This window comes from Ornithorhynchus anatinus, chromosome 3 (genome assembly GCF_004115215.2).
Source record: "Ornithorhynchus anatinus isolate Pmale09 chromosome 3, mOrnAna1.pri.v4, whole genome shotgun sequence".
NCBI classification, from domain to species: Eukaryota; Metazoa; Chordata; class Mammalia; order Monotremata; family Ornithorhynchidae; genus Ornithorhynchus; species Ornithorhynchus anatinus.
In genome coordinates this window covers 28,071,137-28,098,128 of record NC_041730.1, presented here as the reverse complement: position 1 = coordinate 28,098,128, position 26,992 = coordinate 28,071,137, and positions in this window count along the sequence as shown.

The following is a 26,992-nucleotide window of genomic DNA, read 5'->3' as shown; positions in this document are numbered from 1 at the left end:
TGCATCCTCCAACTACCCCACTCTACTTTTTCTATGGTAGCTTTCTTGTCTCAGATTCTTTTGTGAACTGTGTATATCCACTATCTTTATGTCTCTTCTTACTCTTTTTTGACTCTATGCCATGCAGCTCCTTCAAATTAATGAGTAAAAATGAATACTAATTGTGGAATTGAGAGCTTACTCCGTGACAATCACTGTATTAAGCAGTAGGATAGCTACAAGATAATTAGGTCAGACACAATTTCTGCTAACACATATTTCACCATCTAAGGTGAGTTGCCGTTTTGCACATATGAGAATTGAAGCACAGAGAAGTTAAGTGACTTGTCCAACATCACACACCAAACAGTGGTGGAGCTAGAATCAGAGCACAGGTCTTCTGAATTCAAAGGTTCTTAATTAATCAATCAATGGCATTTATTGAGGGCTTATATATGCAGAGTAATGTATTATGTTCTTGGAAGAGTATTATAATTATAATAATAATGATGATGATGACATTTGTTTAGTGCTTACTATGTGCCAAGCACTGTCCTAAGCGTTGGGAGGGATACAAGGTAATCAGGTTGTCCCACATGGGGCTCAAACCCTTAATCCCCATTTTCTATTTGAGGTAACTGAGGAACAGAAAAGTAAAGTGTCTTGCCCAAAATCATGTAACTGACAAGTGGTGGAGCCAGGGTTAGAACCCATGACCTCTGATTCCCAAGCCCTTGCTCTTTCCACTGAGCCATGCTGCTTATAAATAGAGTAGGTAGACATGATCCCTATCCACAGTGAGCTTCCAGAATAGAGGAAGAGGCAGCTATTAAAATAATTTACAGATGGATATGTACAAAAGTGCTGTGGACCTGGGAGAGGGGTGAATATCAAAGTGCTTAAGGGAGGGATATAGACCCTAATTAATAGGTGGCTCCCAAAACTTTAACCACCACCTCTAAGGTGGATAACTACAAAATCTTACCTTGTAGTGCTAACTTCTCACTTCACTACAATCCCACATTCCTCCTTGACTCCAGATCATCACTTCACACTGGTCCAGGCCTTGTCGTATTCTAGTTACTTCACAGATCTGCCTTCCTCCAGTTTCACTTATCTACACTCCATACTTCATTATATTATTTCCCTCCAATATCATTTTACACACATCTACCTGATAGCCATTTCTCTCTGCATCAAACAGAAAGTACTGACTCATGGCTTCAAGGCACTCATTCAGCTTCTCTGCCCTACTTACTGCACTCTACGTTGCTGACCCACTAACCTACTCACTGTGGCTTGCTTTTGTCTCTTCTGCCTGAATGTCTTTCTTGTTGCTTGAAAGTCTCTCCTTTGCATCATACATCAGTCCCCATCTTCAGTGCACTTCAGGAATAATAATGTTGCTATTTGTTACACGCTTACTATGTGCCGAGCACTGTTCTAAGCGCTGGGGGAGATCCAAGGTCATCAGGTTGTCCCACGTGGGGCTCAGAGTCTTCATCCCCATTTTCCAAATGAGGGAACTGAGGCACCGAGAAGTGAAGTGATTTGCCCAAAGTCACACAGCTGACAAGTGGAGGAGCCTGGATTAGAACCCATGACCTCTGCCTCCCAAGCCCGGGCTCTTTCCACTGAGCCATGCTGCTCACACCTCCTCCAGGAGAAGCCCTTCCCCGATTAATTTCTTCTCTCTTCCATTTTTTTCCAACCCATGCCCCACTCCAGAACTCTGTGCCACCCATACATTTATGTGTTCACAGTCACATGTAGCAATTATGCTTATGTCCTTTTGCTTAAGCACTCATCTAAATGTACACTTTCCTTCTTCCTAACTGCAAATGTATTTTTCGAGGCATTATTTCCCAGCAGGTTTATATTCTTTGATGGTAAGGGTGGTGTTAATTATTTAATACAATGACTCTATTTGAAAGTAGTTTTAAGCCTACATCCTATTAGAATCTAAGCCTCTTGTGGGAGAGTGACTGTGTCACTGCTTAGTAAAGGGCTTTGCATCTGCTGGGTCATCATAAATACAAATACTACTACCACTATGGCTGAGGATGACTGTAGAGCTGGGGCCACTAAGGTTTCACATTTGCATCCAATTCCACATCATTGTCACTTTTGCAGAAGCCTTGAGCCAAAGCACACTATGATTGTTAGCAGCAGCTCCAATTTCCCATGTGCTTTGCAGGAGGGAGTAGGTTAAAGCTCCTAGCACACAAGAGTAGAGTGTATTTTTTCTCGATGTAAAGGGCTGATAAACACACAAAAGCTAAGATGACAATCCAGTAGGGTGAGAATTAACCAGAGAATGCCTCTTGGAAGAGGTGTTTTAGGATGGGGGCAGAGATATGAGCAGTGGGAGAGGAGTGACCGAAGCAAACAAACAGAAAATGGACCTTAGCAGGGGGTAGGATCGATCAATCAATCAACTGTATTTATCGAACCTGACTGTGTTTAGTACCGTGGTACTAAGTACTTTGGAGAGTACAATATAACAGAGGTGGTAGACACTTTCCCTGCCCAGCAAATGAGCAATTGATACAAACAGTAGCTAGTTGAGAGGAAGGCGCAGTTAGAAAGTGAGGATATTTCAGTCATAGGGTAAAGCAAGAAAGGAGAAATTTAGTAAGAGGTAAATAACTTGTTAAAAGCCTTTAAACAAGGGGTGAGAGATTTTGTCAAATGTGTAGGAAATGACACTCCATGGGCTGTTTTTGAAAAAAGGAGGTGAATTTTCTTGAGGCTCCTCCACAGAAATGGAGGGGAGACATAGGCGCCAGAGTCCTGAATTCTCAAAATTAGCAAATTGATGCAGGTCATAAATTCCGTTTACATTGGAGAATACTATTGTCAATTCCAATGAGGGCCAGCATTCCTTTTCTAGTTGTTGAGAGCTTAGAAGGATTTAACAGTATACACCAGCAGTATTGGAGAGCAAATAGCCCAGAGGGATTACTCTATTACACTTTTTATAAATGTATTGTTGAATCCCAGAATAATTTGGATTATTAAACAGCTGAAATCTCATTCAACAGGTTCAGATTAAAAAACCTCATCTCATTTGCTACTAAAAACAAAGGCTTTAATTAAAATTCAGGTTGTGGCACATGCTGACAAGAACCCAGGGAAGATTCAGCACTAATAACTTACTGACTGGGATAGCTAAATGGGATTTTTTTTAAAAAATCTATATTAGACTGTGGGAGTGTGTAAATTAATGGCAGTCTTAGTTTCCAGGAACATTAGGATTGTTCAGCCCGTTTCTGAGCAGATGTGTCCCAGGATTGTTTCTGGGGTGGTGGTCTGTGAATTCCTATTCCAGGTAACAGGAAGCGTGCTATCTTCCTGATGCCATAGAGTGCAAGTATATTAGCAGAACAGGACTGGAAGACAGGGAGACCTCCAAACACTCATATCAGGATGAATTTTCCCATCTCAAAAGTAGAAGGATCATATCTATGGTCTGTTCCTATACTCTATCTCTCGGCTTATAGAATGGGAGCTTTGTAAGAGAAGCATAGCATAGAAGAAAGCATAATCTAATGGAAATAGCAAGGGGCTGAGGGGGCAAGAGACAGATTGATGTAAATTGGGCAAGGTACTTAACCTCCTCAAACCTCAGTTTCCAAATCTGTAAAATGGGAATGATATTACCTGCCTTTAGTGATCTCTCAGAGATGCTTCAAAGTTACAATTCATTATTCAGTCAATCAGTGGTATTTATTGAACACTTACTGTGTACAGAGTACTATACTAAGTGCTTGAGAGAATATAATAGAAGAGTTTCTAGATGCTATTCCTGCCCACGAGGAGTTTACAATAGAAAGGAGAAAGCAGACATTAAAATAAATTATGGCTATGTACATAAGTGCTGTGGGGCTGAGAGTGGAATGAATATCAAGTGCTTAAATAGTTCCAATCCAAATTCGTAAGTGATGTAGAAGGGAAAGAGAGCAGGAAAATTGAGGCCTTAGTTGAGGAAAGGCTCTTGAAGTGGGAGGGAGTTCCAAACCAGAGGGAAGAGGTAGGCAATGGGGCAGGAGTGAGATAGACAAGATTGAGTACAGTGATTAAGTTGGTATTGAAGGATCGATGTGCGTGGGCTGAGTTGTAATGGGAAGTCAGCTAGAGACAGCATGGCCTAGTGGATCAAGCTCTGGCCTGGGAGTCAGAAGGTCCCCACATTCCAATCCTGGCTCAGCCACTTGTCTGCTATGTGACCTTGGGAAATAAATCACTTAACTTCTCTGTGCCTCAGTTACCTCATCTATAAAATAGGAATTAAAACTGTGATCCTCATGTGGGCCAGGACTGTGTCTATTCTGATTAGCTTGTATCCATTCCAGCACTTAATACGGTGCCTGGCATATAATTAACACTTAACAAATACCATATAAAAGAGTGAGGTAAGATAAGAGGGGTACCCTGATTGAAAGCTATAAAACCTATTGCATGAGCTTCTGTTTCATGCAGAAATAGCTATACAACCTTCCCTGGTTTTTTAGGAGTGGAGATATATGAACTGAAGATTTTTTTTTCAGAAAAATGATCCAGGAAGCAGAGTGAAGTAAGGACTGGAATGGAGATAGAATGGAGACAGGGAGGTCAGCAAGGAAACTGATGCAATAGTCAAGGCAGAATATTCATAAGTGTTTGGATCAGCATTAGCAAATTGGATCGAGGGCAAAGGGTGGATTTTAGCAATGCTGTGAAGGCAGAATTTATAGGATTTGATGACAGACTGAATATGTGTGTTGAACAAGGAAGATAAATCAAGGATAATGCCAAGATTATGGGCTTTCATGACAGGAAGGATGGTGGTGTCATCTGAAGTGATGGGAAGGTTTGAGAGGGAAGATGAGGAGTTCTGTTTTGACATATTAAGTTTGTGGTGTGGGCAGGACATCCAAGTAGAGATTTTCTGAAGGCAGTTGGAAATTCAAGATTGCAGAGGAGAAAATCGGTTAGGGCAGGAGGGTAGATTTGGGAATCATCTGTGCAGAGATGTAGTTGAAACCAAAGGAGTAAATGATGTCTCCAAGGGAATGGGTGTAGATGGAAAATAGAAAGGGACCCAGAACTAAGCTGTGAGAGACTCCCACATTTAGAGGGTGGGAAGCACAGAGGAAGAACCTGTAAGAGAGACTGAGAAGGAACAACCAAATGAATCACCATGGAAAACTAAAAATGCAATAGAAAAAGACCAACCCTAAATGGCATGATATATCAGTATATCATGCATATAGGTATATGCATGTATGAACATATAAAGCCTTTAACTTACTGGTGTAGCCTTTACTAAGTTTATATGTGATTTTACAGACAGAATATTTTGAAATCTTTAAAGGATAGTACGAAAGGATGTTTTAGAGCATGAAAGGGAGGGTTTTTTTCTGTGAAAATGCATCATCACTAAATGTTGTGTGTAAGCAATCCATCATCTGATTGAAGAGAGATAATAAGGTTTTCCTTTACAGTTCATTTATTATTAAACAGAAAAGGTTCTCAGGGAAAACCCCCCACAAACTTTACATTACTGACTTTACTGTCACTATCATCATCATCATCATCATTAGTGTCATCACTATAAAGCCATTATTTTCATATAAAAAAAGTTTTTTTCTTAAGCATCCCCTATATTTCTAGACTGAAAACTCGATGTGGGCAGGGATTGTCTCTCTTTATTGCTGAATTGTACTTTCTTAGTACTTAGTAGAGTGCTCTGCACACAGTAAGCACTCAATAAATATGATTGAATGAATGAATGAGTGAATGAATATGGATCTGTGCTAGACCACAACAAATCATCTCCTTTTTCACCAGGGTAGGATGCATCTGGGTATTGAGATTGCAGGATTTAGGAAATGGAGACCTGTGAGTGTCTGCAGGTATGGTCACAGTCACAAAAGCAACCTTACTGTAAAAATTGCCATGAGAAAGAGGATTAACCAATTAATGAAGGATCTGTGGGTGATCACCGGAATCTCCTAGTGAGGATGGATTCAGGACAACTTGTTAGTGGGGAATCTACCCAAAGGAGTGCATCTGACAATAGAAAATCACAAATGCATAAACAAAACTTAACTACAGTTGAGGGAAGGGGAAGGGGAATATTTACCAAAATGCCAAAAAACGACAAGCTGGAGTCTCTGCAGATCTTGCATTTCATCTCAGAGTCCCGGACATCCCCAAGAGTCAAGCCCTGGCTGGCCACTCACTCAGCTATGGCGTGTTTCATAATTGGCCCCACCAGGAGCTGGATAAGCCCTTGCTGGGGAGTGGATCATTGAAAGCCAAAAGTCATGGTAGCTTCTGATTGGTTAGCTACTGAAGAGAGCCTCCTATTTATGAGGAACTCAGAAACTTCAGGAACAGAACCTGTAACTACACAGGCAGGTGATTTAGCTAGCTTGGGGGGGTCCATGGCTATGTTTCCCTTACAGGTCCTGAAATGGTTGCCTCTCTCTAAAATGGAGTCAGTCACATCAGACTAACACTTCTTCACAGAGCTAAAAATTCTACACCCTGTTACGTTTTTTGTTTTTAAGATAGAAACTCAATAAGGCAACTCTTTGACTGTTCCAAATATTATCTTCTTCCTTCTTCACATACCATCGAGTCATTTCCAACCCATAGACTCCATAGACACAGCCTCTTCAGAATGTCCCATTTTCTGTCATAAGGTTGTCTGGTATGTGTATGTATCCATAGAGTTTTTTTTGGTAAAGATATGGAAATGGTTTACCATTGCCTTCTTCCACGCAGTAGAAACTTGAGTCCCTGCCATTGTCTTTGGTCAATGTTTTGATCACTTGATCACTCACCTTTGTCTCTTTCCCATGACACTGCTGCCCTGCACAGGTAAATAATCAACTTTGTCTGACTCTTCAGCTTAGATCTTTCCATTATGGTTGCCCTATATGGCATAGCTCTAAGCTTCATCAGCTGCCAGGATAAGGCGCCGATTCATGTTATTTAGAAGCTGTAATATTATTGTCTAGCATTTCAGAATTGTTCAAGATTATGGTGCCTAATTAATGTGGGTTGGGGATAATTAGGCAAATCTTAATTTCTGCTTTGTATTCAAGATAACTGAGAGATAGTTAGGCTAACCAACACCTTTTCTATTGAAAATTACAACAATGGGACAACATCTGGAACTTCATAATTTTCCTTCTCTCAGGTTTTGCAAAAGCAGTGGAGAGAAAAGAGGAGGAGATTAAAGGCCCTGGAATACTGGGGTATATTTGCTATAAATAACAGGATCTGAACTGAACTTGCTGGGAGTTGAGCCTGGGCAGGGGAGCAAACCATTCATAATGGGTGTGAGCATTCATTCATTCAATAGTATTTATTGAGCATTTACTGTGTGCAGAGCACTGTGCTAATACTGTGAACAGTTTAAGCAGAAAACCTCTGTCACAATTCTAAGACATTTATCTCTTTATCTAAAATTGCCTAGGAAACACCCCCAAAATCCAGCATTTATGGTCAGCTTATCCAGAGAGAGATTGTAATGTTCACATCATAGTACAAATAGGAATGATTGGTATAAACAATGGTAATAACAGCATGGCCTAGCTGATGGACCACGAGTCTGGGAGGCAGAAGAACCTGGGTTCTAATCCCAGATCTGCCATTTATCTGCTGTGTGACTTTAGGCAAATCACTTCACTTCTCTGTGCCTCAGTTCCCTCATTTGCAAAATGGGGGTAAAGACTATGAGCCTTATTTGGAACAGGGACTGCATCCAATCCGATTATCTTGTATCTATCCCAGTGCTTAGTACAGTGCCTGGCATATACTTATTATTTAACAAATACCACAATTATCATTATTAGTAGTAGTAAAAGTAACATTAGTAGCAGCAACATTAATTGAATGCTTTCTTAGTGTGATGCATTGGACTAGGACCTTGGGAATTATAGTTTAACAAAATGGTGAGTTCTTTTCCAAAAAGATATCATAGTCATTGAGGGGAGACAAGCATAAAAATATTTACAGCTCAAGTGGTCAAAATAAATAAAGTGGTAGTATATGCATAAGAGCTAAGGAGGTTATAAAGACGTTCATATGTGCTTGAGTTGGCTGATGGGATGATATGATTCAGGGTGCTGGTATATTTATCTGAGAAACCTTATTGAACGAGTTGAAATTTTGTGTGGGATTTGAGTATGGGGAGCTCTATCATCTGTTTGTTGTGAGGTAAGAAGGAATTCCAAGCCAGAGGTACAGTTTGAGAGAGGAGATTCAGGCATGAGAATTGAGAGGGAAGAAAAGCTAAAAATTTGGCTTGGTAGGAATGAAGAAGGGAAGTTGGTGAATAGCAGGTGAAGAGAGCATATAGGTATTGTGGGACTATATAATGGAAAGCCTGGAAGCCAATTGTGAGGAGTTGTTTTTTGATGTAGAGATACAGGGAACCAGTGGAAGATTTTGAGAAGAAGACATATATGGGCTGAAGTGAAGATTGTATGCAGCAGCCTGTGATTAAGATTAATCAGAGGAAGACAGAATTGGGAATTACCGTATCTCAATCCTGTATTATGTTGACTGAACTGAATGACCTATCCCTTCTCCTTCCCATTGACTTAAATTCAGATATCAGGCAGATCAGTCTATTGATTCTTTTTTTATTTAAAAGGATAGTTTTTTCCACACTGCATTTGGAAATAATGGGACGTTAGAAGACATTAGAGATTCATAAGGTCAAAACAGATCCTATAGCATTAGAATTTCTTAGTTATATTGGTTATAGCCATGTTCCTAGCTATTGTAAAAATGGAACCATCTTACTCTCCACATCTGCTGCCTATTTATCTTCCAGTCACATCTGCTGACTTTACTGACAAAAACAAGTTTTTATTGCAGTTAGCGCTGCAGAGTCAATACTGCAATAGAAAAGCAAGAAGCTGATGAATTCTGTTCTGCCTCTTCCATCATCAACATTGTCAGCTAAATTCCAATTGCAAAATCTTTATTATGAGTGAGGATGTGTAAGGCAAAAAGAATACAGCTGGATTTTGAGATCTCGCTTGAGTTTTCTGAGCTGCCAAGAGTTAGGAAGAATATACTATCATTTATGAAGACTCAAATAAATGCACACCCATATGGCACTCCATAAGTGTTACACAGATATTGTTTGGTATTTTGTCCACCATGTAAAATAATAAACAAAGTAACTCTGCAGTAATTGAAGTAATATATACATGAGATGGCATTTTCAAAGAAATTTATTATTTTGTCTCAAACATTTTCCCCTTCACATTGATTACTTGAAGGCATACCACAAAACCAAGTTGCAAATAAAGAGGTGATAAAGGCAAAACCTGAAAATAATAATGATAATAATAACAATAACAAGAAGATCATTTATTAAGCACTTACTATGTACTAAACAGTTAGGTAGACACAAGATTGAGCACAGTATCTGTCCCACATGGAACTCACTATCTGTCTTATCCCCAGTTCGTTGATGAGAAAATTACACCTTAAAGAGGTTTTTGACTTGCCTAAGGCCATGTAGTGGACCAAGGGTAGAACTAAGACTAAAATTCGGTCTCCTGATTACCCTGGACCCAGTGCCATTTCCACTAGACCACAGTGCTTCTCCAATGAGATACTGCTTTCTCATACTCTGGCATAATCTAGTGAAAGGACCATGAAACTGGAGTGAGGAGACTTGGGTTCTAATCCCAGTTGTACCTATGGTAAATGAATCTCTCTTCTCCTCTTCAAAGCCCTACTGAGAGCTCACCTCCTCCAGGTGACCTTCCCAGACTGAGCCCTCCCTTTCCCTCTGTCCCTCCTCCCATCCCCATTCCTCCTATTCCCTCCCTCTGCTATACCCCTTTCCCTTCCCCACAGCACTTGTGTATATTTGTATATATCATTTATTAATGTATTCATTTTATTAATCATGTGTATATATCTATGATTCTATTTATCTACTTTCATGGCAGTGATGCCTGACTACTTTTCATTCATTCATTCAATAGTATTTATTGAGCGCTTACTATGTGCAGAGCACTGTACTAAGCGCTTGGGATGAACAAGTCGGCAACAGATAGAGACAGTCCCTGCCGTTTGACGGGCTTACAGTCTAATCAGGGTAGATGGACAGACAAGAACAATGGCAATAAATAGAGTCAAGGGGAAGAACATCTCGTAAAAACAATGGCAACTAAATAGAATCAAGGCGATGTACAATTCATTAACAAAATAAATAGGGTAACGAAAATATATACAGTTGAGCGGACGAGTACAGTGCTGTGGGGATGGGAAGGGAGAGGTGGAGGAGCAGAGGGAAAAGGGGAAAATGAGGCTTTAGCTGCGGAGAGGTAAAGGGGGGGATGGCAGAGGGAGTAGAGGGGGAAGAGGAGCTCAGTCTGGGAAGGCCTCTTGGAGGAGGTGATTTTTAAGTAAGGTTTTGAAGAGGGAAAGAGAATCAGTTTGGCGGAGGTGAGGAGGGAGGGCGTTCCAGGACCGTGGGAGGACGTGACCCAGGGGTCGACGGCGGGATAGGCGAGACCGAGGGACGGCGAGGAGGTGGGCGGCAGAGGAGCGGAGCGTGCGGGGTGGGCGGTAGAAAGAGAGAAGGGAGGAGAGGTAGGAAGGGGCAAGGTGATGGAGAGCCTTGAAGCCTAGAGTGAGGAGTTTTTGTTTGGAGCGGAGGTCGATAGGCAACCCCTGGAGTTGTTTAAGAAGGGGAGTGACATGCCCAGATCGTTTCTGCAGGAAGATGAGCCGGGCAGAGGAGTGAAGAATAGACCGGAGCGGGGCGAGAGAGGAGGAAGGGAGGTCAGAGAGAAGGCTGACACAGTAGTCTAGCCGGGATATAACGAGAGCCCGTAATAGTAAGGTAGCCGTTTGGGTGGAGAGGAAAGGGCGGATCTTGGAGATATTGTAGAGGTGAAACCGGCAGGTCTTGGTAACGGATAGGATGTGTGGGGTGAACGAGAGGGACGAGTCAAGGATGACACCGAGATTGCGGGCCTGCGGGACGGGAAGGATGGTCGTGCCATCCACGGTGATGGAGAAGTCTGGGAGCGGACCGGGCTTCTGAGGGAAGATGAGGAGCTCAGTCTTGCTCATGTTGAGTTTTAGGTGGCGGGCCGACATCCAGGTGGAGACGTCCCGGAGGCAGGAGGAGATGCGAGCCTGAAGGGAGGGGGATAGGACAGGGGCAGAGATGTAGATCTGCGTGTCATCTGCGTAGAGATGGTAGTCAAAGCCGTGAGAGCGGATGAGTTCACCGAGGGAGTGAGTGTAAATGGAGAACAGAAGAGGGCCAAGAACTGACCCTTGAGGAGCTCCAACAGTTAAAGGATGGGAGGGGGAGGAGGCTCCAGCGTAGGAGACCGAGAATGATCGGCCAGAGAGGTAAGAGGAGAACCAGGAGAGGACAGAGTCCGTGAAGCCAAGGTGAGATAAGGTATGGAGGAGGAGGGGATGGTCGACAGTGTCAAAGGCAGCAGAGAGGTCAAGGAGGATCAGAATGGAGTAGGAGCCATTGGATTTGGCAAGAAGGAGGTCATGGGTGACCTTAGAGAGAGCAGTCTCGGTAGAGTGGAGGGGACGGAAGCCAGATTGGAGGGGGTCTAGGAGAGAATGGGAGTTAAGGAATTCTAGGCATCGATTGTAGACGACTCGTTCTAAGATTTTGGAAAGGAAGGGTAGTAGGGAGATAGGACGATAACTGGAGGGGGAAGTGGGGTCAAGAGCGGGTTTTTTTAGGATGGGGGACACGTGGGCGTGTTTGAAGGCAGAGGGGAAGGAGCCCTTGGAGATTGAGTGGTTAAAAATATAAGTTAAGGAAGGTAGGAGGGCAAGGGCGATGGTTTTAAGAAGGTGAGAGGGAATGGGGTCCGAGGCGCAGGTGGAGGGGGTGGCACTTGCGAGGAGGGAGGAGATCTCCTCTGAGGATACTGCAGGGAAGGATGGGAAAGTAGGGGAGGGGGTTGTTGGGGGGGAGGGGAGAGGCGGAGGGGTGACTTTGGGGAGCTCAGACCTGATCATGTTGATTTTCGTGAGGAAATAGGTGGCCAGATCATTAGGGGTGAGAGATGGGGGAGGGGGAGGAACAGGGGGCCTAAGGAGAGAGTTAAAGGTCCGGAACAATCGGCGGGGGTGACGGGCATGGGTGTCGATGAGGGAGGAGAAGAAGCTTTGCCTGGTGGAGGAGAGGGCAGAGTTAAGGCAGGAAAGGATAAATTTGAAGTGTGTGAGGTCGGCTTGGTGCTTGGACTACTTGTTTTGTTTTGCTCTCTGTCTCCTTCTTTTAGACTGTGAGCCCATTGTTGGGCAGGGATTGTCTCTATCTGTTGCTGAATTGTACATTCCAAGAACTTAGTACAGTGCTCTGCACACACTAAGTGCTCAATAAATATGATTAAATGAATGAATGAATATCCATATATTTGAATCCATGTATCTGAAGGTGCTTAGCAGCATTTATGAAAGTTTGGGGGCGTTTCATTGGAGCCGGGTGAGAGAACATTTCTGGGAGAGGTTGTTTGGCCTAGTAGAAAGTGCTTGGGCCTGGAGGTCAAAGGTTCTGAGTTCTAATCTCAGAATCACTACTTGCCTGCTGTGTTACTTTGGGCAAGTCACTTCAGTTCTCTGTGCCTCAGTTTCCTCAGCTGTAAGATAGGTGTTCATTATTTGTTTTCCTTCCAACCTAGATTGTGAAAAAGAATGGTGTCTGACATAATTGTCTTTTATCTACCCAACCCTTAGTAGAGTGCTTGGCACATAGTAAGCACTTAAATACCACAGTTATTATTTTTATTAGTTGGGGTGGTATTTTTGATTGTACAAGAGAATTTGTGTTAAAGTGTGAATGTGAACATTTCTGGGTGTTAGAAAGCAATTTATGGGTGTGTACCCTCATGTGTATTTGTATTTTCTCTCAATACCCATACAATATGTATGTATGGGCAGAGAGAGAATGATTGTTTGAAAACAAAGAAATGTTTAAATGTCCTTAAAGAAGGTAAAATACATGTAATCCAGATGGAGAGAGGGACTTCCTTCTATATGTAGATAATGGTGCTTTGTGAGTAAATATCATATTAAAAATTGTCACCTTTGGGAGGGAATCACTTTACAAGAATAGCAGGATGGAGGTTCAGGGATAGGTGTAGTCAAAATGGATTCCTTATGACAGGTGCCCAGAGAGGACTCTGGATCTGGACTCATGATATTTGGTTACAAATATGTTACTCCTGTCTTCTCAGGACTACTAGAACTCAAACCTCACCTCCTCCAAGAGGCCTTCCCAGACTGATCTCCCCCCTTCTCCCTCTGCTCCCCCTCCACACTCTGCTCCTCCCCTTCCCCCTTCCTCTCTCCTCAGCTGAGATCCCTTTGCCTCTGCTCCCCCTCCACTCCCCACCTCCCCCTCTGCTACTCCCCCTCACCTCCCCTCAGCACCGTCCTCATTTGTATATATTATATATTACCCTTTCTATTCTGTTAATGAGATGTACATCCCCTTGATTCTATTAATCATGATAATGTTGTCTTGTTTTTGTTTTGTTCTGTTTCGCTTTGCTGTCTGTCTCCCCCAATTAGACTGTGATCCCGTCATGGGGCAGGGATTGTCTCTATCTTTGCCAAATTGTCCATTCCAAGTGCTTAGTACAGTGCTCTGCACATAGTAAGTGCCCAATAAATACTATTGAATGAATGAATGAATAAAAACCAGTGTGATGTATAGTGCACTCCTTTTAGGCCACTGTTTGGCTTAAAGAGTTAAACTTGTTCTGGGGAGTTTGAGATTCCAAGAGGAATTTTCCATGAAAAAAGTATTCCAAAAATATGCATTTCCCATCCGCAGACTCAAAGTATGCTAAGTGTCTAGAACTCTTCAGAAGAAAAGCTTAAATGCATTTTTAAAAATCATTATTATAGTATGGATCGAAAGCTGCAACTTGCTACAATCTATATTTGTTCGGTATTGTTTCCACAGCCATTTCAGGAAAAAGAGGGGAATCTGACATGGAATATAATTTGCAGTGCTTTGTCACTAGAGATTCCTTTGTAAAGGCCCATGTTATGGTTCATTGTATGCACAAGTTAAGGAAACCTCCTTGAAGAGAATATGGGTTATAATCAATCAATCAATCAATCAATCAGATTTATTGAGCACTTACTATGGGCAAATCACTGTACTACGTACTTGGGGGAGGACAATACAACTGAATTAGGAGGCACATTCCCTGCCCCTAAAGAGCTTAAAGAAAACTAAGGTCTTCTGAGAAAGAAAACTATTTAGAAAAATTTTCACATCGTCTGAAAAATGAAAATCTGTGTTGTACCTGACTCACGGACCAGACTCCCTTCCCAAACTGGACAGCCCCAAGATGACTAGCATCTGATAACTCTCTAAAAAAAACTCTTAAAGACTCTCTGCTCTACCCTCAAGTTTTTGTCATTTGGCTTGCTAAATGAAAATGTGTTGACTGCTCACCCTGCTGATTGGTCAGAACTTAGTTCCAGTAGGAAGTAGTTTGTGGTTTAATTTGTTTTGGGACTTAGTCCTGTTCTCTGCAGGCAGAATCCAGGACTTGGGCTGAACATTCTCAGAACTCTACCCTGAGCCTCAAGTTGTGTGGGCTTCAGAGAACAATAGTACTGTCCCAAGAAGTTAGAGGAAATGTTATTATTGGGAGTAAGTGCTCCTGTCCGACGCATAGCACTGCATCTCTGAAATCGAAGTGTTTCTTTTCACCCCTTTCTTGCCTTCAAATCAATCAGTCCCTGGTATTGATGACTCTTACTCTGCTCAGAACTATGCACTAAGGGCTTGTGAAAGAAGAATAGAAACAAAACATATGCTCCCAGCCCTCAAGGAGTTAATAGTCACTCAAATTTGTTAAGTGTTTACTGTGTGCAGAGCACTGTATTAAGTGCTTGGAAGAATAAAAAATAAAAACATAACAGACATGGTCCCTGTCCACAATAAGCTAAATGTCTTGATAGAGCATGAAGAAAAAGAAAGATGTATTTTTCAAGGATATTGAAAAACCGAATGAAGAAATTAAAAATAGAGTATGATCATCACTATTTACAAAAAATGTAAAGGGGGCTCTAATATAGAAAAGAAAATGACTGAGGGATGGGAATTATTTGAGGACTGCTTCCTGAAGTAGGGATGTTTTCAGGTCTTTCATAAAATCTTGTCAGTTTTTCCTTCACAAAATTACAATTCTTCCTTCACAAAATTTCCATTATCTGCCCTTTCCTTTCCAACAGTCACCCAGCTGAGCCAGAACCTTGTTCACCCACCCACCCACACACAGACACACTTTCAATGCATCATGACATGTAGAGAAGGATAAGGCTTTTGGAGGATAATCAGAGCAGAGCTCAGTTGTTTTAAGGAATCAGTGATGTTATAAGCATTTAACATGAAAGGAAGCCTGGCAATCGAAAGGAAGCAGGGCAACATTAATCTCTCATTGACTTTAGTTTTTTTATTTTTAATCAATGGTGTGTACTTTGAAAAGTAGTACTGAGAATGGTACTCTTTTTTGAGAAGTTTTTGGGAGCACTCTAGCTGCAATTTATCACAGAAGAAGCTTGTAAGAAAATGTCATATTATCAATATAACTTTCATCTCCAGAAATATTAAAGGGTCAAAGCAAGAGTTGATATGAAAGGAAGTTAATTTCTAGTGGGTTGGTGAGAATGTGTTGATTTTTCAGTCAACTTTGGCAATATGAACCTGAAAGATATATGTTTAAGAATATAGTGTAGTTTCTCAGAATGGTGGACAAGGCCTGAGGATCTCTCAACTCTTTGATGGTTTGCAAAAGGTTACCAGAGTCAGGATGTGTGCTGAGAAGGTTAATAATTGGTTCTTTATGAGGCTATCATATCTATAGAAAAGGCTTTTCCAAAGAAAATGATCATTTCTGGTCAGAATCCTATCAGCTATCCTTTTGTGCTAAACACCTACTCACAGGGAGAATGCTCTATAGCTATAGATACATTCTGGGTTTCACGAACCATTGGTGGGGACTTAGATTCAGATCTTGCCTGATTGGCAGCAGGCATTTCAGACTATTCCAATCCCGGTCCCCAAAACCCACTGCCACTCTGAGGACCACTTTATCAGCTCCAGAGTGCAATTAGAATTGGAGGGGAGGCAAGGAGAGAAAATTAGAGGGCTCAGAACTCTAGGAGGTCTGGGAGTCAGAAGGTCATGAGTTCTAATCTCGGCTCTGCCATATGGCTACTGTATAACCTTGCGTAGGTCACTTAACTTCTCTGTGCCTCAGATACTTCATCTGTACAATGGGGATTGAGACTGTGAGCCCATGTGGAGCAGGCACTGTGTCCAACATGATTTGGCTCATATCCACCCCAGCACATATAATGCTTGGCACTATGTACAGTGCCTGGCATGTAGTAAGCATTTAACAATTACTCTCATTATTATTATTATCATTAACTCTGAGGCAGAAGCAAAAATCAGAGCAATTCCAGGTCATACAGGAAGTTGGCTGTGGGAAGGTGCAAATCGGAGCTATCGGAAGCCTGGAGCAGATATCCCTCAGTCAGACTTCTGGACAATCAAGGGAATTTTATATTAACCTCTCAAATATTTGAAAAACTTCATTCTGATATTTTTCAGTCCTCAAATGGTATATCATGGCAAAAATATTAATAGAAATTTCCCCATATATTTTGAGATAGAATAAAATAACCAGATTCTGGGGAGTTTAAGGACAGGACAGGAGAAAAGAACTGGTGGGGCAGTAAGTTAAAGACAGGACCTTAAAGGCAGTGTGTATCAAAGAAGAATAAGGGATAGACAGTCAGAAAAGGAAATATAAAGAGAGACCAAACTACCACCCTTATCCAAGTAATTAACATGTCCCCCAACTAATCCCTTGTTTTCTCTTTTCCCAGTCGTTCCTGCATCACCCTTGCACTAGGATTTGCTTTTTTAATTCACCACTTCTTCAGCCCCATAACATTATGGTCATATTGGGAATTTAATTAATTTATTTATATTAATGTCTCTCTCCCCTTCAATCAATCAATCAATCAATTGTAGACTGTATATTCTAGACAGGAAACTCTGTGGGGAGGGAAGATGTCTATGAGCTTTATAATATAGTACTCACTCAAGTGCTTAGTACGGTGCTCTGCACACAGTAAGCGCTCAATAAATATGATTGATTGAATACATATCAGCCCCTTCACTGTCCCCCCGACTCCTGTCTCTCCCAACTCCTTTCCTTACTTTACTCTCTTGCCTCGATCATTTTTCTAAGAAACATTCAGTCTGTATCTCTTCACTCCTCAAACACTTCCAATAATAGCCCATCCACTGTCACATCAAACAGAAGTCCTTTGCCATCAGCTGCAAGGCACTTAATCAGCTCTTCCCTTCCTATCTCACTTTGCTGATCTTCTAATACAATCTAACCCACAGACACCTGGCTCCTCTAACACCAACCTACTCACTGTACCTAGATCTCATCTATGTCAGACAGTCAGTCATATTTATTGAGCACTTACTGTGTAAAGAACACTGTACTAAGCTCATGGAAGAGTACACACAATGTAACAGACACATTCCCTGCCCACAGTGAGCTTACAGTCTAGAGTGGGAGACAGACACTGATAGAAGTAAATAACAGATATATACATAAGTGCTGAGGGGTTGTGGGGGTGAGTAAAGAAAGCAAGTTAGGGAGACATAGAAGAGAATGGGAAAAGAGGAAATTAAGGCTTAGTCAGGGAAGAACACTTGGAGGAGATGTGCCTTCAGTAAGACTCTGAAGAGGGAGAAAGTAATTGTAGAATACGAAAAAGAAGAGTGTTCTAGGTCAGAGGCAGAGCTTTGGAGAGAGATTGACGGGATGAGATCAAGGCACAGTGGGTAGGTTGGCATTATAGGAGTGGAGCCTGCAGGCTGGGTTGTATTTGGCGAAAAAAAAAGTGAGGTAGGAGGAGGCAAGGAGATGGAATGCTTTAAAGCCAGTGGTAAGGAATTTCTCAGATGCGGAATTGGATAGGCAACCACAGGAGGTTCTTCAGGAGTGGGGAAACATGGACTGAATGTTTTTGGAGAAAAATGATCTGTGCAGCAGAATGAAGTATGAACTGGAGTGGGGAGAAGCAGGAAACAAAGAGGTTCTGATACAGTACCTAAGGAGGCTGATACAGCAATTTAGGTGGGATAGGATAAGAGTTTGGATTAAGATGGTAGCAGGTTGGAAGAAAAGGCAGATTTTAGTGATGTTGTGAAAGTTGAACAGACAGAATTTAGCGATAGATTGACTATGTGGGTTGAATGAGAGAGAGGACTCAAGCATAATGTCAAGGTTACAGGCTTGTGAGACAGAAAGGATGGTGGTGCCATCTACAATGATGGAAAAGTCAGGAGGAGGACAGGGTTAGGGTGGGAAGATGATTTCTGTTTTAGAATAGAATAGAAGGTGACCAAGAACTGAACCTTGAGAACTCCCATAGTTAAGGGGTAGGAGTTAGAGAAGGAACCTTCGAAAAAGACTGAGAATGAGCAGCCAGAGACATAGGAGCAGAACCAGGAGACAACTGAGTCAGTGAAACCAAGGTTGGTTAATGTTTCATTCATTCATTCAATAGTATTTATTGAGCACTTACTATGTGCAGAGCACTGTACTAAGCGTTTGGAATGTACAAATTAATAACAGAGACAGTCCCAAGGGGGTGGTTGACACTGTTGAAGGAAGGTAAGAGGTCATAGAGGATTAGGTTGGAGTGGATGCTACTGGATTTGGCAAGAAGGAAATCACTGGTGACCTTTTAGAGGATGGTTTCTGTGGAGTGAAGAGAATGGAAATCAAGTTGTAGGGGATCAAGGAAAGAATCAGAGGAACTTTTCAAGGATAAGAAGAAAGTAGAATTGGGCTTCCTTAGGTGTAGTCAGAGAAAGAGGGATGAAGGCAGTGAAGTAGAGGAAAATAAGAGGGAAATTAAGTGATGAAGGAGAGGAAAAACAGGAAAAAAGAGAAACAAAGGATTAGAGAGAAAAGGTGTAGCATGGTGGAGTATATTTTTACCCACTGTCCAGGTTTCATCAGCCATGTAGGCCCAAGGCATAGAACTTGGGTATAAGACCAGGCCTTCCTGCTGCCTGCACCCTAGTGTGCAGAGATCTCGTTTGTCTGGGCTATGGAGGAGGGGAAACCACTGGCATGGATTAGGTAGTAGTGGGGCTCTTAGAGGCAGGCAGGCCCTGAGTTCAGCACCCAGACCAAGTGGTAGATTCAGGGTGTCCTCTTGGACCCACGCAGTCCGTATGCTTAAACAGCTGCAGCCTCAGCTTCTCTCCCCTCTCTTCCTCCTTTTTCCTCTTTCCTTTCCATGCATATATCCCCCAATTATGTGCCCCATACCCTTTACTGGGGTAGAGAAGCAGCACAGCATAATGGATAGAGCACAGGCCTGGAAGTGAAAAGTCATGGGTTGTAATCCCGACTCCACCACTTGTCTGCTGTGTGATCTTGGGTAACTCATTCCACTTCTCTCTGCCTCAGTTATCTCATTTGTTAAATGGGGATTAAGATGGCAAGTTCCAAATGGGACAGGGGCTGAGTCCAACCTGATTACCTTGTATATATACCCCAGTGCTTAGAACAGGGCATGGTACATAATAAACACTTAGCTAATACCATTATCATTAATATTATTATTTATACACATTTCCCTTGGCCATATTCTTCCTTTTTATTTTTCAGGACACAAACATCTTAAAATAAGATATTTTTAGTTTCAGACCAGATCACAAAATGTGGTCACCTAAATCAGATTGGGTGGACACTTACCATTATAGCCCCTAATGGGTCCATTAAAGCAAAAAGATCCTTGAGGTTTTTCCAAGCTAAAATTTCCAACAATACCCCTTGTTTCACTCAAACCCAAGTGTTTTAGAGAAAACTGGACTGAGGGACACAAGAAAAGGAAAATAGGAGACCCATAAATTTATCCTGTATCCAAGAGAATCCTGAGATGGGTGAAGGCATTCTTTGAAAGAAAAATGGGCAAATTTTTGGTTTGAAAGTTTGCATGTGTATGTGGGTGAGTGGAAAAAAATGAAAGACCTGAGGTACTCAAGAGTAAGATTTGTTTTTCATTTACCACCTGCTCTTGGACTTAAGTATGTTTCCCTGGGATGATTAATTAGCTTTTGAGTTTAAATCCCTTAGTGGCCCTCAGGCGTAGACACCTCAATTAAAACGTATTGTTATTACCACCACTGATTATTTTCTTTATTACTATTGTTGTTGTGATTGCCAGAGAAAGTGTGAGCTGTAACCCCAGGAAGATATTAGCTTTAGGACATTTGAGAATTCTCATTTCTATTTCTCTCCTTTTTCACACTGCTTTAATTTTTCAGGTTCTGGGTTCCTGAGGTGTATATAATTCATTTTCTCATTACCTCCAAAATTCTGATAAGATTATTTTTGTCTGAAGGCTGAGACTACCCATCTGACCTCCATGGAGCAGCTCCTATAAACTGTAGTTCCAATTTTCCCTTTTCAGAAAGAAAGCAAGTCTTGGGAAACAAAGACAGCAGTAATGCTCAGAATATGGTAGGGCATTAATTTCCCATTCAAATAAGTGATGTATATTTTGGGTAGACAGTGATCTCATGAACATTCTTGATAAGACATTTTATGAAGAAAGATTTATTGTGGAGATATGGATTTCACTACTACTGCTGATAGTGCAATTGATTCTGTGTGGGATAATCATTGAAAGAAAATCTCTTTCCTGCTGTGCTCATGAACACAATCATTGGTCAACTTTTCTAGCCCCTTGTCATTCAAACCCTACCCTGGGATGTTTGGCTGAGCAAGGGTGTCATATATTACATTATTCTTTGGAAAAGTTTGAGTGAGTCACAGTGAGCAATGGGATTGAGCGAATTATTACTTAGATTAAAATAAAATAATTCCTATATTCTGAGAATAGTCTATTAAATGACACCATGGTCTTCAACAGCAATAAATTAGAATGGAGTTGCTTACATAACATATTAATTTATTTCATATGAAATATATACTTATCTATTATATCTTTAAACATACCTGCATATGCATGTGCACTTTACTTAATAATTTTAGGGTTCAAGTGAATGGAAAGGCATAGCCTGTTGCCACCAGGATGTGCAGTTCATTGAGTATGTGTGTGTTAATGGATTTCATGGATCCTTCCACACTTTTTATATGGAATCTCTTGTATCCCTCCAAGCGCTTGCTACAATAATCTGCACAAAGTAGGTGTTCGATAAATATGTTGACACATTTACGGACCAGTAGCACACCTTAAAAATGGTGGAAGAGGGAAAGTACAATCGCAGAAGTCTATGATCATGGAAAATATAACTGAGAGACTGTAGGAGAAGTATCATTAGTAGTAATAGTAGTCATGGCAGTGAGCAATAGCATGCATTAAGAGCTTACTGTGTTACTATGTATCGGGAAAAAATACACACAGGGGAATTAATATGACCTCTATCCCTCATGGGGCTCAGGGGAATTAATATGACCTCTATCCCTCATGGGGCTCAGAATCTAAATTAAATGAAGTAAAAACTGTTGTCCCCACCTAATTCATAAGCCATTGTTGAGTGAATTGCTTAGATTGGATAAATACATCCATACACACACACATACGTAACTGATTGGGTTCATCCATCTAGGGGCATTTTAACATAGACTAGAAGTGTTTATTTTGAAATAAGCCATAATTTTGATGGCCATTCGCATGCCCATATCCTTTATTCTTTCACTGTGTCCAATTCTGCTGAATGTGCTTGATACAAAAATGATTTACAATGATCACTGATGATGATGGTGGTATTTGTTAAGTGCTTACTATGTGCCAAGCACTGTTCTAAGCGCTGGAGGAGATACACGGTTATCAGGTTATCCCAGGTGGGGCTCACAGTCTTAGTCCCCATTTTACAGATGAGGTAATTGAAAGCACAGAGAAGTGAAGTGACTTGCCCAAAGCCACCCAGCTGACAAGTGGCAGGGCGGGGATTAGAACCCATGACCTCTGACTCCCAAGACCTCTGCTCTTTCCACTAAACCAAGCTGCTTTTCTGCTTTCTTGACATGAATTTAGTGTGTTGTTCCTTGACAGTTAAATGAGTTTTCAATAGATACTAACGCTGGTAAAAGAGAATAAAATATGCAACACTGCTTTGTAATTAAGAGTAAAGAGTGAATGGTAAAAGCTCTTTGTCAGCAAATAAAGTGATATATAAGAGTTAATTTAGAGGCAAGCCTAAAGCACTTGAAAATCACTTGTTCCAAAACAATTTCTAAAAAAAAATGTTAATGTAGGCATGAACTTCATCTACTCTTTTCTACTAGTACACATTTCAAGGGGAAAATGGTTCATTTGGCTTCAGTTACAGTATTTTATAATGAGACACAGGAAAATAACTAATTTACAGATTTATTCATTCAATAATATTTATTGAACACTTACTGTGTGCAGAGCACTGTACTAAGCATTTGGGAGAGTAGAATACAACAACAAACAAACACATTCCCTGACCACAGCAAACTTAAAGTCTAGAGGAGGGGAGACAGGCATCAATATATAAAAAAAATTCAAATATGTATATAAGTGTTGTGGAGCTGGGAGGGGAAAAGAACAAAAGGAGTAAGTCTGCTCAGAAGGGAGTGGGACAAGAAGAAAGGGAGAGCTTGGTCTGGGAAGCCTCTTGGAGGAGATATGCTTTCAGTAAAGCAGAGTAATTGTCTATCAGATTTGAGGAGGGAGGGTGTTCTACCTGAGGCAGGACATGGATTAGGGATTGGCAGCAAGATAGGCGAGAACAAGGCACAGTGAAAATGTTAGCATTAGAGGAGCGAAGTGTGCGGGTTGGGTTGTAGATGGTGACTAGCGAGGAGAGGTAGGACGGGGAAAGGTGGTGGAGTTCTTTAAAGTCAGTAGTGAGGAGTTTTTGTCTGATTGGAGGGGACATTTGGAGAAATAGTTGGTTTGAAGGATTGTATTACTTTATTCTTTGCATAAATTTGAATGAGTCACGGTGAGCAATGGTACTAGGCAGATTATTGCTTAGAGTAAAATAAAATATTTCCAGTATTCTGAGAAGTCTTTTTAAAATAAGAAAAAAATATAGATTTGATTTTAAATCCAACTCATCCCATGGCCATTGGCCTTAAAGTCACCATCAAAATACTTAATTCAATTAAGAATAGATGAGACGTAAAAATTTGTTGAACATTTTCCCTGAATTATTATCTAACTCAGTGATTTAGGTTTGTATAGCCCAAGGAGAATAAAATAGAGGGAAAATATTCTAAGTTAGTGCACAGTATATAATTTACACATGCCATGGTGAGTCACACTATCTGGCTTTCAGTCGAGTTTGGTTTAGACATTAATCAAGGGAAGCACTAATAATAATGGTGGTTTCATTGAACACTTAATATGTGCCATGCACTGAACTAAGCACTGGGATAGATGCAGAATAGCAGATCAGCCACAATACCTGTCCACATGGCACTCATAGTCTAAGTAGGAGGGAAAACAGGTGTCAAATCCACATATTTTCAGATGATTAATGAATCACATAGTGACTTTCCCAAGGTCACACACACAGGCAAATGGCAGAGTTCATATCTGTGACTCCAGGCCCATGTTCTTTCCACTAGGCTATGTTGCCTTGCAGCAGTGATGACTGGTTATATTAAACCAACATATTATTATTATTATCATCCTTGTTATTGTTATTTTTATCATGGTATTGGGTACGGTATATATCTCAAATCACAGGGCTGCTGGATATTTTATCGGTGTCAGTGGAGGACTCTAGAATTATAGGAAACTCTTCCAACTTAACAGAAGTATATCACATGATTATCTGGGTTCTGCTGAATTCTGCTGAATACTGCTGTTTGCTCTGGAGGCCCCTATCCAAAACTCTAGGCAGATCAGTTTGAGCTACTTTGCAAAGTCATCACTTTACTGGGAAGTAACAGGAAACCTGAAGAAAACTGGTCTTACACTTAAACCTACAATAGAGAACTTACTGCTGTCACTGCAGTGTGGCTCAGTGGAAAGAGCCCAGGCTTGAGAGTTAGAGGTCATGGGTTCTAATCCTGGCTCCACCACTTGTCAGCTGTGTAACTTTGGGCAAGTCACTTAACCTCTCTGTGCTTCAGTTACCTCATCTGTAAAATGGGAATTAAGACTTTGAGTCCCATGTGGTATAACCTGATCAGCTTGTATCCCCTCAGTGCTTAGAACAGTGCTTTGCACATAGTAAATGCTTCACAAATACCATCATTATTATTTATTATTATTTACATTCTGCATTCACTACATTCTGCATCCTAAGTAGTTCATCATTCATTCTTTCTTTTAATCGTATTTATTGAATGCTTACTGCGTGCAGAACACTGTACTAAGCACTTGGAAAGTACAATTCAGCAACAAATTCATTCAATGATACATTAACAGAGCAAAGAGAAATTAAATCAAGAAGGTGAGTTGTGGTATTAGTGAGTCAGTCAAAGAGCACTTATTGGTAACAAGATACCAAATATCATGCCCGTCTAATGGTCTGGAAAGCTATGCTTTCAGACCTGGGCTTTCATTCTTTCATTCAATCATATTTATGATGATGATGGTATTTGCAAAGCACTTACTATGTGCCAAACACTGTGCAGAACACTATACTAAGAGCTTGTGAAAGTAGAATGCAGCAGCAAAGAGTGACAATCTCTGCTCACAGTGATTTTACAGGTTTAACCCTGAAACCTTCTCCCTCCTTTCCCTGACACCTCACCTTGAAAGGTTTATCAAGCATCACCTAAAAGCCATATTTAACATGAAATGGTCATATTGGCTGCCAACCAGGAAGTGCTGGACCATAGCTCACCAGCGCTTAGTCAGTGATCATCACATATAACTTTACTGGGGGAGAGAAACATAAAGAGAAAGCTTGATAGGATTATTTCCAAGGGGTTGTTATCTGATTAACTGAACTGGGGCCCACACATGGTAGGGCAGATAAACAGATGTTTTAAAGACATCGTCGAGTACAGTCTCAAACAGGGACAGATAGATATAATAGTTATAGATAAATCCCTGGCCTGTGGCGGTCTAGAAAGAATTTCCATCTCTCTAGTGAAAATAGTTATCAAAAAGTGCAACTAACCCAAGAGAGAGGAAAAGGCTAGTAGTCTAATCCAGTAGGGTATTGCTTCTACCATTATATTCACCCCTATTTAAACCTTTTCAAAAGGGAAAATTATATTTTAGCTAATGGTAAAAGTTCTTAATAAGAGAGGTGTTGCCACATATAATTGGTTGGCTTTAAATCCTCCTAACTAACTGGTTTTGCCTTGCCTACGGCTATCCATTGAGACATCTGTGGATTAGATGAAAGACTGCCGAAAGTCTCAGTAAGTTAAAACCATCACACTGCATGAGAGCAACCTTTCAATCTGTCAAAGCACTTGGGCAATTGGGACCCAGGCCTACAGGTAAAAATTTAATATTTAACCATCAGCTCGGGCATTTTTAAGAAAAAAATATTTCTTTTTAGGTCCCACGGGTTGCTTGCAAAAGACAGTCAAAGCTTCAATGAAATGTTTATAGACTTTGAAATGGGACAGAGATGGTTCTGATTTATAGTACATATGTGTGACTGAGAGGCCCCTCAGGTCTTAAGAACAGTAATATAACCTAAAAGAACTTACCTCTCTCCAACCATTTTAAAAACATCTTGATACAAGTCAATTAGAGTTTTCAATTTAAGCTTTTCTCTGCCTGAGAAAATTATTTTAATCATAATTCCAAAATACAGAACAGGATGAATTTCCAAAAGAGGAAAAAAATTCAAGTATTCAAAGCAAACTAGACAAAGTTAATAAAATAATTTAATCCATCAGTAGTATTTCTTAAACACTTACTGTGTGCAGAGAACTACTAAAAATAAGTAGAAACACTCTCTGCCCTTATAAAGGTTAATTTAAAAAAAAATCAGGACACCATACTTCTTGACAAGTGTTAACTTCCACTTCTCAAGGAATGATTCTAAAATATATCTTGGCATTCTTAGTCTTTCCTCCTCTGCAATCTCCCATTTCCTTCTCCTTGCAGGGCATCTCTGTGTGGATGTTCCCCAACACCTCAAGCTCAATGCTTCCAAACTGAAACTCTGCATATCTTCTCCTCCATATAACTTTCCCATAACAATCAACAATTCCATCATCCTGTTTTCCTACCTCTGTATTTAGTGTGTGCCCAAACTTTACTCACCATAATAATTGTGGTTAAGCACTGACTATGTCCAAAGAACTGTGTCTGATCTGACTGTAGCTACCCCTGGAGTACAGGAACTAGGGTAGGTACAGTTAGATCAGACACATTTCCTGTCCCACCTAGGGCTCATGATGTAAGTAGGAGGGAGGAGAGATGGTGAATCCCTATTTTACATATGAGGTAACTGAAGTTCAAAGATGTGTCTGAAGTCACACAACCATCAAGTGGTAGAATCAGGATTAGTACCCAGGTCCTCTCACTAACAGGACAATGCAATTTTCACCAGGCTATGCCAAGCTAATTGAATAAAATTGTGTCTTTAGCCCACAGTGAGGCACACTGAACATTATCTTTTCCAGATAACAGATCAGAAGGAGGTCCGGGAACAACAACAAGATGTAAATTCATTGTGGTCAGGGGACATGTCTAAAAATGCTATAATATAATACTCTCCAAGTGCTTAGTACAGTGCTCTGTATGCAGTAAGCACCAAATAAATATAATTGAATAATGTTCATAAATCATTCCAAGGCATTTGAAATCATCATCAGACTTGGGCTCTGTGATTTGCTGTTCTGAGAAGCCGACTGTGACCCTGTGATTATTCCTCAGTACTATGGCTTTTCTGGTGTAAATGTTCAGGCCTTTGCATTACCCTATCTATGTGGCCAATGGAGTAAAAAAG